The following is an 18314-nucleotide window of genomic DNA, read 5'->3' as shown; positions in this document are numbered from 1 at the left end:
TCCAAGACTTCTTCTCCTGTTTTCTTTGTTTCTGGAAGCCCTGCCTCTGTGGATCTCTTTGACGACGCTAATTAGAGGCCGACGTTTCCCTCTATCCCCTGAATAATGTTTATTTTCTCTGTGTTCGCCGGATCACTGTTGTGCCGACTGCCCGCCCCGTGGATGATTCTTGCCTACTGCTTCACATTTTTTTTAAACAAGATGAGATGTTTAGTGAGGACTCTGTCTAGGGAGAAGGACTCATCATCCACAGACTTTGCCTTAGGGTACATGACCAGGCTTCTGAGGACCTAAATATGGGACATCACACATTCTCGATATCCTAATCCCCACCCCACCCCCAGAGAGTTTTCTCAACTTTTTAAAAAGAGAGAAATACTGTTGTGTTTTATATTGTTCACCCTGAAGATAAGCACCTGGTCAAACCACCTCTGCATGTCCCCGCTGTGCCATATCCATTTACAGACTGAGGAGACCAGGCTGATTCCACCACAGACTTCAAGTTGGCAGTTAAGGAGACTAAGCTAAGAACTGGGCAAGTCCAGGCAGGTCAACTACTAATAGAAAAAACCCAGGCTCCAGCCTTCATGACAAGGTAATGGAATGTCCCAGCCACCGGGCCTGAGGCAAGGACAATGGGTCAGCAGTTTCCAGACTTCCTCAGCTTCTTCCTCAGTAAGTCTCCAGACCCCCCAGCAGGTTTCCAGCCCCCACAGCCCGGTAATGGAATGTCCATAGAGATGACCCAACAGATTCACACAGAGGTCTCCTGCCCCAGAATTCCCTAATGTGCTTTAAATTGGGCCTGCAAGCTCACTTGAGTGTCTATTCTGGTAATGGGAGCCCCAGCATGCTGGACTTCTGCAGAATGAGACTCTTTGTGTTTATGTACTATTGAGTCCGGGGTACCCTTACAGACCACCTCAGCGGGCGGGGCACCCACTTGGGACTAGGGAGTGTTCTGCATCCACTAAGTACCAGTTGTCAGGTACCACCACACCTCAGAGTTTGTTGTTCTGTTTTGTTTTGTTTTCCTTCCAGACTGGGTTTCTCTGTGTAGCCCTGGCTGTCCTGGAACTCGATCTGCAGACCAGGCTGGCCTTGAACTCAAAGAGTGCCTGGGAGTGCTGGGACTAAAGGCCAGCATACCCCGCATACCCAGCATACACCACAGCCACATACCCTGCTTTTTAACATGGCTCTGCAAGGAAATTCCTTCGATATTTTCTGCTCTCGAGCTGTCCTTATTCTGATCTTAATATTTATCCTCAAAAGCAACAGCCAGATCCCTCCGTGATGTTAACTTTGACTGATGTTTTTTGTATATGAAGTAATTTTATATATGAAGTAATTTGTATGTCATGCTTGGGGAGGGGGGTTCATGATCTCTGTGAGGTTCCTGTTCTAGTGTAGTGCTGCCAGCTTGGCTTTCTTGACAGAGCGTTAGGCTGGCAAGCGCTTTCCACTAAAGGTCACTGAGATCCTGAAGCTGGCCACCACCCTTTCCTTTCCCCATCCCCTCTCCCCTCCCTCTCTCCTCCCCTCCTTCCTCTCCTCCCCTCCCTCTCCCCTTCCCGTTCTCTCCCCTCCCCACTTCTCTGTATCTCTCTGTGTCTGTTTCTCTGTGTCTCTGTGTCTGTGTCTCTGTGTCTCTCTGTCTCTCTGTCTCTCTGTCTCTCTCTCTCTCTCTCTCTCTCTCTCTCTCTCTCGGAATTGCTACAGAGTCTCTATTGAGTTGGGATCAGTGGCACAGCTCTTGAATGCTTGAACACCACCTCAGCTGTCAATGGGAGTTATGGCTCTCTTTGCTTTTTATTTTTTTTGAAAGATTTTATTTATTTTATATAAGTGAGTACCCTGTCACTGTCTTCAGACACACCAGAAGAGGGCATCAGATTGTGTTGCAGATGGTTGTGAGCCACCATGTGGTTGCTGGGAATTGAACTCAGAACCTCTGGCAGAGCAATCAGTGCTCTTAACCATTGAGCCATCTCTCCAGCCCCCTCTCTTTGCTTTTTAATATTGTACAAGGTCACTCAGGTCAGAACTCTCAGTTCATAGCCATTCTCCAGTTGGGGGTAGGGTTGGGGCTTAAAACCTTGATCCCGGGGTTGGGGATTTAGCTCAGTGGTAGAGCGCTTGCCCAGGAAGCGCAAGGCCCTGGGTTCGGTCCCCAGCTCCGGGGGGGGGAAAAAAAAAAAAAAAAAAAAAAAAAAAAAAAAAAAAAAAAAAACCTTGATCCCTTGAGAAAAAAAAAATAATGTAAAAATCACCCCAGCTGTCTTTCAGTCTTTGAAAGGCTTGGAGTCAGGAAAGGCTCGAGTTGCTCATTATACAGCAAGAGTGAGGCAGAAGTGGACTTACTGTGCAGCATAACTCACCCTGTGCTAGAAGATGTTCGCATGCAGAAAGGAACAAGGGGAGTGTTCCCAGCCAGAAGGTAGGTGACTTGCTCTTCTTAAGACATTGTTGTCATGATTGAAGAGTACATGTGCTTAATATGTGTTTTGCTAAAGACAGGTCATACTGGGACTTTAGAGTGCTTGTGGTTCTTGCAAAGGCCCTGGGAATTACCCAGCACCCACAGGGTGCCTCACAAGCATTTGTAACTCCAGTTCTAGGTGTCTGATGTCTCCTTATGACATCCAAGGGCATCAGGCACACATGTAGTACACAACATACATGCAGGCAAAACACATACACATAAAATAAATTTTAATTTTTTTTAAAAAAAGATAGGACATGCTCTGAACACACATGTCTTCAAGAAATTGCTTCCTAATCCACAGGAGGAGACGTTGCACTCATGGGAACTAAACCTCTAATATGATTTTTTCCCTCTTTCTGTTTGTTTTGTTTGAGAAGCCACCACATAACCCAGGCTGACCTCAAACTCAGCAATCCTGCCTCAGCTCTGGGAGTGCTGAGGCTATCCCAAAAGTGGCTGTTCTAGAGGCGAATGCCAGCAGCAAACCACTGAACTGAGAATAGGACCCCCGTTGAAGGAATCAGAGAAAGAACTGGAAGAGCTTGAAGGGGCTCGTGACCCCTTATGAACAACAATGCTAAGCAACCAGAGCTTCCAGGGACTAAGCCACTACCTAAAGACTATACATGGACTGACCCTGGACTCTGACCTCATAGGTAGCAATGAATATCCTAGTAAGAGCACCAGTGGAAGGGGAAGCCCTTGGTCCTGCTAAGACTGAACCCCCAGTGAACTAGATTGTTGGGGGGAGGGCGGCAATGGGGGGAGGATGGGGAGGGGAACACCGATAAGAAAGGGGAGGGGGGAGGGGAATGTTTGCCCGGAAACCGGGAAAGGGAATAACACTTGAAATGTATATAAGAAATACTCAAGTTAATTAAAAAAAAAAAAAAAGTGGTAGACCAGTCAGTAAAATGATGACAGATGGTGCTTTACGAAACCTGTAAGGGAGACCCAAGCTGACACCATCGGCTGGGCTGACACCGTCCCTGGATCTTGACCTACAGAACTTCCAGATGATGTTTGTTGTTTTATAGACCATGGTTGAGGGTTATTTTGTAACAGTAATATATAATTAACTCAGTGAGTCATGCTAAACAAGATGCAAGCAATTAGCATATCTTTCAAAATAAAAGCTACCTACTTCGAATTCTTTTTACTTTCTTGTGTGTGTGTGTGTGTGTGTGTGTGTGTGTGTGTGTGTGTGTGTGTGTGTGTGTAGGTCAGAGACAACTTGCAACTTTCAGAATCAGTTTCCTCCCTGTGGGTTCAGGATGTTGAACTAAAGTTGTCAAGCTTGGTGGCAAGTACCTTTGCCTAAAGAGACATCTCACCAGCCACAGAATTAATTCTCCCCCCCCCTCCTTTCTTTTTCCTTTCTTCCTTTCTTGTGTGCATGTGTGCCCAGGCCCACATGACTGGCACAGGTGTGGGGGTCAGAGGACAGCCCTCTGGTGTCAGTTCTCTCCTGTCACCAGGGATGGAACTCAGGTGTTCTGTGTGCTGGCCTCTATCTGCTGCCCCCTTTCTGCCTCCAGTCAGATTTTTTTAAACCTTGCAACACATGCTTACTTGGGGTTTTTATCACTCACTGCTCTCCTCTGTGGATACACACCCCACCCTCTGGATTGTTCTCTTCATTCATGGTTGCGTGGATTGTAACTGGTCATTGGTTAAGGACCCCCAGGGAGCAGGACAAATTGAGAGGGTGGGCTGAGCACGTAGTTATCTGCTAAGCAGCAGCAAACTTCAACTAAAAACAAAGAATTTGAAATCCAACCATGAGCACCTCTCCATCCTTCAGTTCCCACCAGCGAGCCTCAACCCACTCCCTCCCCGCCCCCCGCCCCCCGCCCCCGCCCCCCCTGTCCTCCCCGTCCCTCCCTGTCCCCCCTCCGTTCCCGATCAGGGTCCTTTTCAGCCACCAGCTCCCCCAGCCCCTTTTGTGCTTCAATTTACCTTGGATTCTTCAGGTAGCAGACGAGCTCCCTCTGCTGGCCTTCTAATGAAGCACATCACCCAAACTGACAGGCCCCGCCCTTTGAAAGAGAGGAAGCTCGCACAGTTAATTTAATGAGGTGTCTTCTTACCCACACAGTACATGCAGCAGCTGGAAGTATGGTATTCAAAAAGGAAAAAAACCCAGCCACTTGTGCACTGTTTTGCTCATTTACAGACATTTTGCTATTCCTTGCTTATCTAGATGTAGAGAGAGTGCAAACAATTGGTTATTATTAGATTTTTAATAATTTTAATAAGATGTTTCATTGCCCAGTTTAATTCTCCTGGAAAGCCTCAGAGAAGATATTGGGAAGTTTGTTAGATTTTGCGTGAGAGCTAGAACACCAGAGTTGACCCGTCTCTTACGTTTCTACCTTTGCTCTTGTCAGAACCCCTGGGACGTGGATTCAGGTAATAAGTCTCAATTTGCTTGGCCTTTCATCTAGAACCCCCACAATTTCATCGTGGCTGCCTTTCCCCTTCCTTTGGAGTAGGAAAGAGCAATAATACTGTGAGACAGCCACAGGAGACACTATAGGGTAATAGCAGATGTGTGTACAGGGAGTTTTAGACAAAGAGTTCTGGGTGGGGCCTGTATGGTTAGCACATTGAGTTCTTAAGTCTCTACAATGAATAAATTCAAGAGAAACCCATACTAACCACTTGTATAGGAATTCATATCTTGAATACCTATACAATAATTAGCAACAGACTTGGGCCAAACAGAAATGTCCCAGTAGATCCACTTCTTCCCAGGGGAATGTTTGATATCTTTCTGCTTATAGAAGCGAGACTGCCTTCCCCTCCACTTAGCCACCAAGCATTTCCGCGATGAGATACAGCAGAATCCATTTGCTTGGTACCACCTGCCTTTCATAGTAAGTTTTCACCTGGATGGCTTTTAGCAACATCGAGTCACATTGCTAAGCAACGGGCCAGGCCTAGGCTCCTCCAGTAGGAGTGGGTCGGACTCCTGATTCACAAAGGAATGTCACTGTACCAAGAAGAGGCTTTTTCGGCTTTCCTTGGCCTCTTTCCTTCTTTCCCCCAGCCCCTCCCAATACGGGCACGCTGACACTTTCATCTCAGAACCTCTTGGCTCAGCAGGCGCCTCCTCCAAGCGACTCTCCATCACCGAAAGGCCAGAGGAGGCCTTTGAGCCCTGAGCGCTGCGAACTACAAATAGTCTTTTAGGATCCATTCTCTCCCCCAGGCCAAAGCCAGTTTGTTTATGAAGTAGCTGCCACCGCAGTGGCCCACTCTCTGTCATCAGGCAGTACCGCTTCTTGTCGTCCCCGGAAAGACGCTGGTGGAGGAGGAGGAGATGGATAATGTCACACCGATGAGTTGCCTCCCCACCCACCCTGGCTCATGAGAGAGCCTCATTGGGGAAAGGAAGCCAGAGGGTTGGAGGAGGCTCCAGGACTGCGTTCGTTCGTTTCGGGTTTGGATTTTTTAAATGCAACTCAGTCTCCAAGACCAGGAGGGCACCGAAGGCACCTTCCTTTGTGTCCTGGCTGCGGACCCCGGCCCCTACACTCACCACAGCCTGGCAGAATTCCTAAAGACCAGACACTTAAAGCCGAGGGCGGGGGTAGGGGTGGGGGGTTGGGGCACTTGGGCCCCACACAATAACCTCCATTCCCTTCTAGCCCTCTGGACGTGAACTCAACGGTGATCTGAGCTTTCTCTAGGGTAGCCAAGCCACAAGTCACTGCCTAGCCCATGGGTGTTCCGCGTGTTTCCCAACAGATGTGGCCCAGGACCACAAAGCTTACTGGAGACGTCCTTAGAATTGCCCCTACTCTGGTCTATTCCAATTAACAGATTGCTGTGATGAGCACCAAAATAACCAAATATAATCAATAACCAAATTTAACCAAAATAACCAAAAGCTTCTTGTGTGGGGGGAAGGGTTCATGCTATCTTACAGCTCTCAGATGACACCATCACTGAAGGAAGAGAGGGCAGGAACTGATGCGGGGTTCATGGAAACAGGTTACTTTCTGACTTGCTCAGCACTTAGGACCAGAGGGATGACCCTCCCACATCAACCATTAATCAAGAGGATTTCACACACACACTTGCCTACAGGCCAATCTGATGGGGGCATTTTCTCAATTGAGGTCCCCTCTTTCTAGATGACCCTAGTTTATGTCCCAATGACAAAAAGCCAACCAGCACAGGAGGTTAGTAGTGAACCTTTCAGGGAGGCTGGTTTAATTTGAGAACTAAGTCCTGGGTGGGTGTCCTTGAAGGGGAGGGATATCGGTACCGTAAGTCCTCCTCTTCCTCCCTTCGCCTCCAGGCCACCATGAATGGGTGTCCTCTTCCGCCAGGCACGCTTGCCTTGACTGTTGTCTTACTGCAGGCCCAGAAGAGTAGGCCAGGCACGAACCAAAACCTCCAGGGCTGTGAGCCATGTGAGACCGATGAACCCTTCCCTCTTTATAATGAGGTGCTTTTGGTGTTTGTCCCAGTGATGGGAAGCCGAGTGACACACCCTGATGTTTTCAGTCATTTTCTATACGAGGACCCCTGTCCTGTTCCTTAGCTGCAAGCCTCAGCTCCCTTTCTTGTCTCTGGAGTTGGTACAACCCCTGCTCCCCTAATGCAGCACCCCACTGTAGCAAACTCTTCGTGCCAACAAACTTGCTGGCTTAAGTCTGCCTTGCTATTTCAAGGAGAGACGCCGGTAAGCTTTTCTTCAGTGCATCTCCCACATGTCCTCCATCTCTGATGGCGTCAGATGTTCTCCCCTTCCCCTTAGCAAAGCCTCACCCAGCCTCTCCCTCCCAGACTCCTATACTTAACACTTGTGGCTACCTTCTCCAGTTCTTTCTCAGTTCTGTTTGGAGTTGAACATACAACACTCACTCCTGAGCCACATCTCCTGTCTCTTATGAGAGGTCTTTCTCATACAGCCACAGAAAAATTTGCCCCCCTTCTCTGCCTAACACACAAGCCCCCTGTGGAGAGGGTGTGTGTGAGTCTGCTCTTGCGATCCACGGTGTGTGTGCATGTATTTAAAATGAATAAGTCCCAGAAATTGAGGGTTGGGCTCAGCAGTGGGGTGCTTGCCTAGCAGGTTTGAGGCCCTGGATTTGGTCTGCAGCTTCAAAAACCAAAATTAAAACAAACAAAACACACAGCTTTAGCTCCTGGACCCAGAACGCCGTGGAAGGCTTTTTTATATGTGTGCCACCGTAGCTGTCTTCAGACACACCAGAAGAAAGCATCAGATCCCATTATATGTGGTTGTGAGCCACCATGTGGTTGCTGGGAATTGAACTCGCGACCTCTGGAAGAGCAGCTGGTGCTCTTAACCCCTGAGCCATCTCTCTGGCCCCAGGAAGGCTTTTCCTTACAGGAAATTTATAAGCTGCTGCTGAGCACAAGAAAAGGCAAGCGGGGGGCTGCTGTGGTACCTCATTATTGACATGCGGGGTGGCCAAGTCTGTCTTTGTAGAAAGAGAACAAGCATCACAAATGTCTGCACTGCGCACAGTAGGGACAGCAATGCCTATCACTTTGTCACTCCGGGATGTGAGTAGCCCTCTTCATCCCTTCAGTGTCTTGGCTGTAATTGGACGCACCATAGATCTTCCCATTCAACATAACAATGTGCATATCTTTAATATTGTAATTGTATTTCATCATAATTGGTATAATGTGTATATGGGATGATGTCATGGTTGAAGCAGGTACAAGATAGAATGAGGCCTGTCATTGGATGAGAAGGAAGGAAGGATGGGCGGGAGAAAAGTTTGAAGGAAAGGGAGGAGATGGGAACGGAAGAGGGAAGGAGAAAGAGAAACCGTGGCGGAGAGAACATGGAGGCTGACGTTAAGATTCCACCCTGTGTATTTACAGGTTGTTATGTTCTTGAAGGATGGATGTGTATGTTTAGGTGGGCAATTATGTCTTATCAATTGCATTTAAACTTATTGTGTTGTGTATTCTTTCATGTAGCGATTTAAGTGTAAGAAATTGTGCAGCGGCTAGAGACACTGGGCCGCTGCGGAATTGGGATGTGTGCTTCTGGCAAGATGTCTACCAGATATCTTGGGGCCCTGCAGTGCCGAATCTAGTGGGGAATAAAAGACAGCATTTTATTTTTTATATTTTTACAACAACATATGTAAATCCTGTTACCTTATTTTACACATCTCTGCTTGGGTATTTATTTGTGTTGTTGTTGTTGTTGTTGCTATTGTTGTTGTCATTTTAGACAGGCTCTCCCTCTCTTCTGGCTGGCCAGGAGCTTGGTATGTAGATCAGGCTGGCCTCGCTCTCACTGAAATCCACCTGCCTCTGCCTCTGCTTCCTGGATGCCGGATACCATACCCGGCTATGTTACAAGTCTTAAAGAATCTCTTTGGGACTGGAGAGAAGATGGTTCGGCAGTTTGAAATGCTGATTGCAGAGTTCACTTCCCAACACCCACATGGGCAGCTCCTAACCACCTGTGACTTGAGCACCCAGGGGCCTGACATCCTCTTCCAGCCTCTGCAGGCACAGGCAGTCATGTGTTTTTCATAGAAGAAAATAGAGGATGTTCTCGACTGGGGAGAGAAGGGAAGCCAGTCGTTTTGGCTCATATCTGTAATCCCAGCACTTGAGAGATTAAAGCAGGAGGATTGCCGCAGGTTCAAGTCCGGCCAGTATTTCAATGTGAGATTCTGTCTTAGAAACCTAAACCTGGGGCTGGAGAGATGACTCAGCGGTTAAGAGCACTGACTGCTTTTCCAGAGGACCTGAGTTCAAATCCCAGCAACCACATGGTGGCTCACAATCATCTGTGATGGGATCCGATGCCCTCTTCTGGTGTGTCTAAGACAGCTACAGAAACCTAAACCTGTGGAAACCATAGGCAGGGAGCAGTCAGCCCGAGTCAGTCAGAGAATAAGCTGAATGGGCTGCAGCTGGCAACGTCCACCTCAGATCTGAGACACGGAGCTTCAGGGCCTAATGTTCGCCTGGCAGGACGTTTGTCTTGCCCTGTTCTCCTTGTACATGCAGCTTGATAGTGACTAGGGCCATCTGAGGAGAGGAACCTCAGTTAAGAGACTGCCTCCACTGGGTTGCCTATATTGTGTCTGTAGATCATTTTCTTGACTGATTAGCTGTGGCCTGTGCCACCCCTGGGCAGGTGGTCCTAAGGTAGGTAAGATGGCAGACCTGACGAGCTAGGAGGAGTAAGCCAGTAAGCAGCACCCGTCTCGATTCCACTTTAGTCCCTGCCTCCAGATTCCTGCCCTGCTTTCCCTCCCAACAGACCGTTTTGGGCCTTGTAAGTCAGGTCAGCCCTTTCCTCCTCAAGTTGGTTTTTGTCCTGGTGTCTTATCACAGCCATGCAAACCAAACTGAGGACCTGCTCCTCCTTCTCTCTCTGTGCCTCATTCCCTCCGTGTGGAACAGGAACTTTCGACCTCTTTCTTTAAATCTATGTTAGAAATACGTACTATTACTGGGTGGTTGAGGGGAATGCAGGTGGATCTCTGTGAGGTCAGGGCCAGCCTGGTCTACAGAGCGAGTTCCAGGACAGCCAAGGCTACATAGAGAAACCCTGCCTTGAAGAAAGCAAAAAAGAAAAAGAAAAAAGAAAAAAGAAAAAAAGCAATGTGTATTTTAAAGACTATGCACACGGCCGGGAGTCTCTGAGAAAACCATGATCTTGGGTTTTTGAGCAATTTCCAACTGTTGAGATGACTCAGACCCTTATGGATGGATCGGATTCAGGTTGCCTTGTAAAACAGGGGTGAGCTTCTTGCAGGGCGGCTGATGTGTTTCAGGAGATGTTTGGCTGTCAGACTAACGGGGGGCAGACAACGATAGTTCATCTTGATTGTCAACTCCATTGGACTGACAGATGCCCTCAAAGAGCAGTGAAGTACACGTCTGTCTGTGTCTCGGACGGTTTCCAGGAAGGACCAACTAAACGAAGACCCCCCATGTAGGACGCACTGTGCCCACATGCCATGACCCCAGATAGGATAAGAGTGAGAAACCCGACAGCCAGCTCCTGTCCCCTCACTCTCTGCTAGGACACACCCTCCTATCACGGAGGACTAAAACCATGAGCCAAACACAGCTTTCCTCCCCTAACCTGTTTCGCTCAAGCATTTTGTCACAGCAACAAAAAGCTAACTAACCCAAAGGTCAAGACTGTGTGATTTGGAATGAGAAAAATAATCACACGCATCACAAAGAAGTCCAAGGCTTTAAAATCCTGATTGTGCTGCTGGGTTTTGTCAACCTGGCACAAACCCAGACCTAGATTGAAAAAAATGCTTCCATAAGATCACCTGTGGGCAAGGCCCAAGGCATTTCCTGATTGACAGCTGAGGAGGGCGGGTGCAGCCCACTGAGGTTGGTCCTGGGTTGTGTAATAAAAGCAGGCTGAGCAATTCAGGAGGAGCCAGCCAATAGCAGCGTTCTTCCTCCTGCCCCTCCGGCCTCTGAGGACAGACCGTGATGTGAAGGAATGAGCCAAACCCATCATGTCCCCCCACGCGCTTTTGGTCACGTGGGTTATCACAGTATTAGAAACCCTAACAAAGACACTGACATACTCCAAAACAAAACAAAAACATATTTATAGGAATTATCTGCCGTATCTCAGCTTTCTAATTAAGTCGCAAGCTACTTGGCCACCTCTTTTATTCTACAGATATTTACAAAATCGTAGAAAAGCAAGAGAAAGTCTAGCGTCTCTCACGGTTGAAAAGAGCTGCCAGTGCTGGGTTTCCATCCTAGTAACCCAACAAAACCACTCGGCTGCACAATTTCATGCAGACATTTGCCCATAGGAAACACTGGATGTTTTCTCTCTCTCTCTCTCTCTCTCTCTCTCTCTCTCTCTCTCTCTCTCTCTCTCTCTGTCTCTCCCCCCCCCCCCCCCCCTGGAGCTGAGGACCCAGGGCCTTGCGCTTTCTAGGCAAGCGCTCTACCACTGAGCTAAATCCCCAACCCCACACTGGATGTTTCTACACACCGGCTTCTGGCCACATGTGCTTTAGAACTTGTTTTCCCACCACTATTTGTACGCTTCCTCTACTGGGCACTGGAAATTTGGTCTTTTAAGTTACAAGTCACAGTTTTATGTGAACTGCCGTGGAGGACAAGAGAGAATTTCTGGGAGTCATTTGATCGGTCATGCAAATGACTGGGAACGATGGACCAGGGTTCCATTAAACTCAAATCAGAGACTGGACGGATGGCTCAGCAGTCAAGCCTGCTTGTCATTCTTGCAGAGGACCGGAGCTGGGTTTCCAGCACCCAAGTCAGAGTGGCTTGTGGCTCCAGGGACTCAGGCGCCCTCTTCTGGCCTCTGAGGGCACCTACCCACAATGAACTCATACGCCTACAGATGAAGAATAAAAAATAACTTCAACACAAACAAAATGTACCCCAACTCAACTGCCCTTTATTTGGATTCTAGAAATGTCTGTAGCTATTGGTGCCACCCACTCCCAGATGGAGAATGTCACTCTATCAGAGAGGAGATCAGAGTAAAAAGATACAGCAATTATTAATGACAGAAATAATGTTCTTTGTTTCGTAAAACGAACACAAACATTTGGCCTAGGAAGGATCTGGGCAAAACCCTTGGCTTTTCTAGAAAAGCTAGAAGAACTGATGCTATTGGGCCTCACTGCCCTCAGGGCACAGTCCCTTGGAGCTGGGTCGGCATGCCCTTCTCTCGCACCACTTGACATCCACTGTACCCAGAGCAGCTGAACTTGAAGCCCTGCAAGCAATCCAGACTTCCTAAGGGCGGAATTTACCAGTGCTTTCAAGCGACAGCTGTCCGTCTCTTGTGGAGTTTGGAGTGGAGAGAACTGTATCGAGGCAATTAGTTCATCTGCTAAAGTAGCCTGTCTTAATTGAAGTTGGAAAAGCCCCCAGATTAGTCATTAAAATCCGTCATAGTGTAGTGGAAGACCAGCTCAGCAAAGCTCCGACGAGGTGGGGGGCAGCGAGGAGTGTGGGGCGAGGACCGTGTTAGGGCAGGGGCAAGGGAGAGAAGAGGTAGGGGCGGAGGGGCGGGGCGGCGGGGCGGCGGGGCGGAGGGGCGGGCGGGAGGGCCGGGGCAGGGGCGAGGCGGAGGGCCAGCGGGGAGGGGTGTTGACTGAAGAGGATGAGGGAGCCCTCTAGTGGGCACTGCTATTTCTCTGGACCTTTTAAGATAAGTTAGGTTTGGAAAGGGGCAGCCACTCAAAAGATAAAACGTTCACTCAAAGGCAAAAAGGCCAGGGAGCAAGGAAAATATTCGGGAAAATAAAGTGTGTGTGCTGATGGCTGCATGAGGGTCACTGAGGGTTCTGGTGGTGGACTGAGGTGATGGGAGGCTGGGTTCCCAGAGGGAGACCCTTTCCTCTGGCTACTGAAAACCAGCAAGGGCTGAAGTATAAGGGCTAAATGAGGGGCTGGGGATTTAGCTCAGTGGTAGAGCGCTTACCTAGGAAGCGCAAGGCCCTGGGTTCGGGCCCCAGCTCCGAAAAAAAGAACCAAAAAAAAAAAAAAAGGACTAAATGAAATTTAATACAGTCAAGGTATGGATGTATATTACCGGGAATGCTAACGATTTTTTTTAAAAGCTTCTTGGGACCTAGAAGTGGGTCCAAAGTCAATCATCTTTATTTTATAAATATGAAAAATTCTGAATCGTGTAATGCACCCCCCACCTACTCACGCTTCAGCTTCAACAGTTATCGGCATAAAGCTAGTCTCCTCTCCACCATCCAACTCTCCCTAGCCTGAGCCTGCTCAGTGCTCAGTGAACAGCACAGCTGCAGTGTCTCCCACACGTCTTTAAAAGCAAGCAGAGCAAAAGAATTTTCAAAGCCAAGAAAACGTTGTGCAAGTTTTCTAAGAGGGAGGTGAAATGTTTGAGTCCAAGAGTCGAAAGTCAAAACTGGGTAAAGGTCAAGCCAGTGTTGACCAAAGCAGGTTCACAAGTTCACATGTCCTCCACAGTCTGGGGCAGAGAGGTGGATGGTGTTGAGAGATTTAAAAAGGGATTTGACAGACTGGTTCTGTATTCACCGAACATAAAAATAAAATTGAATTATCAAATACTGAATATCTCAAACTGTATCTTGTATGTTTTAATTTGTAAATAACATCTCCAGTGTTTTAGGATGTAGGTCACTGGTACAATGCTTGTTCAGCAGGCACAGAACTCTGAGTCTGATCTCTTGAGGGCCACAAACATGTCTAGGACATGTTTGTGATCCCAACACCTGATGAGAGGTAAAGGCAGAAGAATCAGAAGCTCCGTGTCATTCTTGGCTATGGTCTGAGATAAGCCTGTGATAACATGACAACCTCAAAAAGCCACACTAAATAAAAACTTCTAATAATGCATATTATAGTCATGAAAATTCCTAGTCTGGGGTCTGCAGAGATGGCTCAGTGGGTAAGAGAACCAAGTGCAAACCCGAGGACTTGAGTTTGAGTCTCCAGCACCCCCGGAAAAAGCTAGGCGTGGAGACTGGAGAGACTGCTTAGCGATTAAGAACACTGACTGCTCTTCCAGAGGTCCTGAGTTCAATTCCCAGCAACCACATGGTGGCTCACAACCATCTGTAATGGGATCCAATGCCCTCTCCTGGTGTTTCTGGAGACAGCTACAGTGTACTCATATGTGTAAAATAAATAATTCTTAAAAAAAAAAAAAAAAAAAAAAAAGCTAAGTGTGGCTACAGGCCTGCCTGTAGCCCCTCTGTGAGGGACAGGATGCCACCAGAGCTTGCTGCCTACCAGCCTAGCTCCAGACTCAGGGAGAGACTCTGTCTCAGGGGATTAGGTGGGGGTGACGCCTGTTTCCTCTGACTCCACACACTGATGGGGAACAGGAGTTAGACAAACTTCCCGATAGACAGACACCCAGAGAGAGGCCCTGATAATTAAGGTGGCAGATTTCTAAGATGCCCCTCTTACGCCTTGGCCTCTTGACCTGAGAGAAAATCCTTAAACAAAGGCCTTCTGGGACTTTCTGACAGGGGGGGCCTCTGCCGATGGACTCGTCCAACAAGTCCAAGGCTGTCAGAACCCAGTTACACAGCAGTCGTGGAGAAAGCCATCCTTTCTCCAAGCTGACCAACCCTCAGTTAGGGGAGAAAGACCCTTCAGAGACCTTAAAAACCCGGGCCCTGGAGGGGAGACTAGAATTTTGGCTTCCTGGGTCATCCCTCGGTTTTCCAAGGGCCCTTTGTCTGTGTGTCTGCTGCAGGTGTGTGCGTCCTCACTCAACAGAGTCTCTCCTGCTGGCTGCGTCTGCTCCGGGTTGCTGGGCTGGGGATTGCTCCACTCTTACTTATCACAAGTTAGATTTCTTCTGCCTTTTAATTCTTTAACTGGCAGAGAGAATGAACCCAGGCAAGATCCCCAAGTAAAAGGTACATGGACTTTCACTCCGCATATACAGAAGTTCTTATATAATGACACACACATTATACTACACACACACACACACACACACACACACACACACACACACACACATGCACGCACGCACACGGTAACTAGTGCAGAAGAAATGGGAAATTGAAAGAAAAACTTCCCTTCTCCCAGAGATAACACTGGAAACCGCTGGATAAGTCACAGGAAGGGTGAGAGCAAGACAAAGACAAAGCAGGTTTTAAGCTTTTTAATTTTATTCCTTAGGTGGGATTCTTGGGAAAGAGTAAACTAATTGAAAATTAGCAATTAAGAATTTCGAGTATACCCCGCAGAGTTGGACTATGGAAGGGGCGTTAACAGCCAGGGTAGGTGACTTCAAGTGGCTGTGGAATGACCACACAACTGGGGTTGGACTCCTGCAGCTCCTAGAAGTTTGCACTACTTAGACTGTTGTTACACAATGAGCAACGCGAGGTGCAGGGGGTGGGAGGTGGGGGTTGAAGCACTCTTCTTCCGCAGAACCTGAAAGAAGAGCTACTCGCAGATCCTTGAACAGGAGCTATTTACCTGAGCAGAAAATGCTTGCAACATAAAAAGCAAGTCAAATGTCACAAACCAATCTGGGGAAATGTCACTGTGTAAGAATAAGGTGAGTGACAGGTAGGGTTGGGCTTGGTGCCTGATAATGCGTCATGTTGTTATATAACGACAGCTCACCCTGCGCCTTCTTGGCATTTTACAGTTCCTAGGATGCGCAACAACACGGGGAGAGAAAAAAGGGATACCGGCAGATTTTAGCCCGGAAGAACAGTCTGGCTGGGGACCGAACCCAGGGCCTTGCGCTTGCTAGGTAAGTGCTCTACCACTGAGCTAAATCCCCAACGGTTGCAAACTCCTTTAACCCAAACATTTGGCGGTCTGACCAGGCAGTGGTGAATCCCCGTGCTCAGGAGGCAGAGGCGGGAGGATCTTTGTGAGTTTGAGGCCTGCCCCGTCTGGTTTACAGAGCGAGCAACAGGACAGCCAGCGTGACAGAGAAACCCCGTCTGGGAAACGAGACAGGGAGGGAAAGAGAGGGTAGGGGATTGTCGGCATAGGGACAGATCATCCTTCCTCAGAAGCTTGGGATACAGTCTGCCTGCTTGTCTGGTCTTGACTCCCCGCTTGCTCTGTGATGCAACCAAGGATGCAGTTTAGAGGCTGTGACTGACATGTTTCAGTCTTTGAGGCATGGCCCCAACATAATGAAGCTTTTCTGGGTTTCCTTCATCCCAGGAGCTTTTTGGAGTGAAAAGGTTCAGTGAACGGCGGGGCTTCATTATTTTTTTCGGGAGTTTTAAAAACATGTATGCATGCCTTGGGGAATAGAAGTGCATAGTATCCACGCAGGAACCCTTGGAGGCCCGAGTGGATGTCCGCTTCCCTAGAACCGAGGATACAGGCTGTAAGCCAACACGCATGCTCTGGGGACCCCGTCAGGTCTCCTGATAGAGCACTGAATGCTTTTTTTTTTTTTTTTCTTTTTTTCAGAGCTGGGGACCGAACCCAGGGCCTTGCGCTCGCTAGGCAAGCGCTCTACCGCTGAGCTAAATCCTCAACCCCAGCACTGAAGGCTCTTAAGTGGTCAACATCTCTCCCAGTTCTGAGTGGTAGGCTTTAATCAGAACGTAGACCCCAAAACCCCACCACCGCATTGCATGCGCTCCTCCGTCTTCTTTGCAATCTGAAAATTATGACTTCTTAAAAACCAGGGTTTGTAAAAATCTTGGGCTGGTGAGACAGCTCAGTAGGTGACAGCTCTTGCTTCTTACTAAGCCTAACGTCCTCCGTCCTCCGTTCAATCCCTAGAACCTACCTATGCGTCTGAAGGAGAGAGTCACCACCCGCCCGCAAGCTGGCCTCTGACCTTCACGGAGAAGCCACACCATGTGCACACTCAAAGAATAAAAGAATAAATGAGGGCTGGAGAGATGACTCAGCAGCTAAGAGCACTGACTGCTCTTCCAGACGTCCTGAGTTCAATTCTCAGCAACCACATGTCGACTCACAACCATCTGTAATGGGATGCGATGCCCTCTTCTGCTGTGTCTGAAGACAGCGACAGTGTACTCACATACAAATAAATAAATAAATCTTTAAAAAGAAAAGAAAAAAGAATAAATACATAACTTTTCGAGTCTGAGGTCCACATCATAAAAAAAAATACATAAATGTAATGGAAATTTTAAAGGGGTCAGGGGTCAAGTGTGCCTGCAGAGAACCAGAATTCGATCTCGGGCACTCACTTCAGGTGGCTCACTACTGCCTATAAGTCCAGCTTGAGGGAATCCACCCTCTTCTGGCTTCTGGGACATGCCATACATGTAACACACACACACACACACAAATTAATCTTTAAAGAAACCTGTATCAAAGTAATGTAAGATGGTATTCTCTTCCTTTGATTTTAGTAAATCTAAAATGGAATTTCAAAAATAAAAGCAAATTATGTATAGCACAGGGAAATATCTATAGCACAGATTCGATCTGGTGTGCAAGGTAAGCAGGGCACACTACAGCTTGAGTTCCTGAGTGAGCCCCGAGTCCAGCAGCATCAGTGTGTGCACAAGGCAAACTGCCAGGAGCCAAGCCACTTACACACTCTGTCTCAGGTATGGTTCAGGAATGTCAAACCCACTTACACCCTCTGAGAAACTTAGCCAGTTATCTGTTCTTATCAGCATACCTGCAATTTGAGGCTTAGGGCTATAGGGAGGGTAGTGGCAGTGATGGATCGATGGGTCCTGGGTGGCCTTCTCGCCTGCTTGCCTTTATAAGCCACTGTTTTTAAATAAAGTTTGAGAGCTTGATCAGGCCATAAACTTGCGCTCCTTCTTTGCACCTCCTGTCCCCCATTCTTTCACCCCCTCCCAGATCCCCACTGGAACCCCCAAAGGCTGGGGCAGCAGACTACACCCTCACTGCAGTTCTAGAAATGAGGAGAGAGAAGTGGGGGTAGAAAGAAACCTCAAGGGGTTGGGGATTTAGCTCAGTGGTAGAGCGCTTGCCTAGGAAGCGCAAGGCCCTGGGTTCGGTCCCCAGCTCCGAAAAAAAGAACCAAAAAAAAAAAAAAAAAAAAAAAAGAAAGCTCAATACTTCCAAAAGAAAGCACATGCTTACATGCTTAGTATTGTGTTAAGCAGGGCGTGTGGCATGTGCTGGTATCCTAGGACCTGGAGGCCAAAGCAAAATGACTCATGGTCATTCAGATTCACGAAGTGAATCTGAGGCCAGCCTGGACGTCATGACAAGACCTTGTCTCAAAACACCAAAAATAAATAAATAAATAATAATAAAAATAAATAATAATTAATACTGCTTTAACACAACATGTGTAAAATGCAGTCAAGCCACACCTAAAGAAGTGACAGGCATC

The 18314-nt window shown here is 47.9% G+C and overlaps 1 long non-coding RNA gene across 2 annotated transcripts; it reads left to right on the top strand.

The window, feature by feature from the left end:
• The first annotated feature begins 387 nt into the window (after positions 1 to 387).
• On the top strand, positions 388 to 17060 carry LOC102549099 (uncharacterized). Of its 2 annotated transcripts, XR_005494122.2 has the most exons (4): positions 388 to 675; positions 2279 to 2440; positions 15642 to 15749; positions 16748 to 17060. It is a non-coding gene; the product is annotated as an uncharacterized LOC102549099 (long non-coding RNA). The 2 variants fall into 2 exon arrangements; XR_360065.4 differs by lacking the exons at positions 388 to 675; positions 2279 to 2440 and adding an exon at positions 15277 to 15548.
• Positions 17061 to 18314: the final 1254 nt, after the last annotated feature.

The sequence above is a fragment of the Rattus norvegicus genome, chromosome 15 (assembly GCF_036323735.1).
Source record: "Rattus norvegicus strain BN/NHsdMcwi chromosome 15, GRCr8, whole genome shotgun sequence".
Taxonomy (NCBI): domain Eukaryota; kingdom Metazoa; phylum Chordata; class Mammalia; order Rodentia; family Muridae; genus Rattus; species Rattus norvegicus.
This window is presented reverse-complemented; position numbering and strand designations above follow the sequence as displayed.